Source organism: Delphinus delphis, chromosome 2 (genome assembly GCF_949987515.2).
Source record: "Delphinus delphis chromosome 2, mDelDel1.2, whole genome shotgun sequence".
NCBI lineage: Eukaryota > Metazoa > Chordata > Mammalia > Artiodactyla > Delphinidae > Delphinus > Delphinus delphis.
Window position 1 is genome coordinate 84,089,266 of NC_082684.1, and position 1,509 is coordinate 84,090,774.

General features: G+C 47.6%; 1 non-coding gene across 1 annotated transcript; it reads right to left on the minus strand.

The window, feature by feature from the left end:
- Positions 1–1,068: 1,068 nt before the first annotated feature.
- On the minus strand, positions 1,069–1,194 carry LOC132421470 (U6atac minor spliceosomal RNA). Its single transcript, XR_009518716.1, has one exon. It is a non-coding gene; the product is annotated as a U6atac minor spliceosomal RNA (small nuclear RNA).
- Positions 1,195–1,509: the final 315 nt, after the last annotated feature.

Consider the following 1,509-nt stretch of genomic DNA (forward strand, 5'->3'; position numbering starts at 1 on the left):
ATAGAGACTAAAAAGTAGATGAGTCTCTAAAGTAGATTCCCCCAGGCTGGGAGAGTTGGGAGGAAATGGGTCAGTGACTGCTAAGGGATACAAGGGGCAGGAGGCGGGGGGTTTGTGGGGGCGTGGTGATGAAAATGTTCTAACATTGATTACAGTAATGGTCACACAGGCCTGTGAATATACTTAAAAAACCTATTGAATTGTGTACTTTAAATGGGTGAATTATATGGTATGTGAATTATATCTCAATAAAGCTGTTATTAGAAAAATGATAATGGGAAGTTATTGGAGGGCTGCTTTAATCAGGGAGTAACAGTTTCACTGTCTGCTGTGGGAGAATAAACTGTCAGGAAGCAAGAGCAGAGGCTGGAGACAGCTGGGAGGCCACTGTCGTGGGCCGGGGCGGAGGTGGGGAACGTGGAGGGGACGGGTGTGTGTGGGCAAAGGTGCCTTGGCCTGGGCTGGTTGCTTTGTGAGAGAAGTTACTGAGGAGGTCAGACTGGGGTATACTTCGAAGCTAGAGTTTGATAATGGATTAGATGTAAGGGGTGGTGGAGAGAGAGAGATCCAGGCTATTGAACTACAATGGGGAAGACTGGAGGAAGGGTTGGGCTAGGGGAGAGGCAGGGAATCAGAGCTCTGTTTTGTTTTGTTTTGGTCTGGTTTGGTTTGTTTTCATTTTTTTTGGAGTACCGTTGCTTTACAATGTTGTGTTAGTTTCTACTGTACAGCAAACTGAGTCAGCTACACGTATGCATATATTCTCTCTTTTTTGGATTTCCTTCCTGTTTAGGTCGTGCCAGAGCATTGAGTAGAGTTCCCTGTGCTACACAGTAGGTTCTCATTAGTTATCTATTTTATACACAGTATCCATAGTGTATATATGTCAATCCCAATCTCCCAATTCATCCCACCACCCCCCTTTCCCCCTTGATATCCATACGCTTGTCCTCTACGTCTGTATCTCTATTTCCACTTTGCAAATAAGATCATCTATACCATTTTTCTAGATTCCATATATATGGGTATATGCCCAGTAGTGGGATTGCTGGGTCATGTGGTAGTTCTAAAAAACAGTGGTTAGAGGCCACGAAGTAGATGGCAACGCCTTAACCATATGCGTGTTGTCAGGCCCAAGGGCCTCTTCCATCCTTGTCAAGGGGAGTGCTAGCCTTCTCTCCTTTCATGCACCACAGCTCTGTTTTGGACATGACAGGCCTCTGAGGCGTCCACTAGGCAGGGGAGATGTCAGGATCAGAGTCACCACCATGCTGATGGCCACATGCTAAGGGCCAGCAGTCCTATGAGGAGAGCTCTACAATTACCCCATCTGTACTGGGCACGTCACGTGCACCACTTCAGATCCCCTCGGCCTCCCCTCTGGTTTGGTACCCCACTGTGGTAACCAGTTTTACACAGGCCTCAACCAGTGTCACACAAGTGCAGCCAGCAGTGTCCCTCCGCATGCCTCTTAAAGCCTCCTGACACCCTGGTGTCAGGGACACCCAT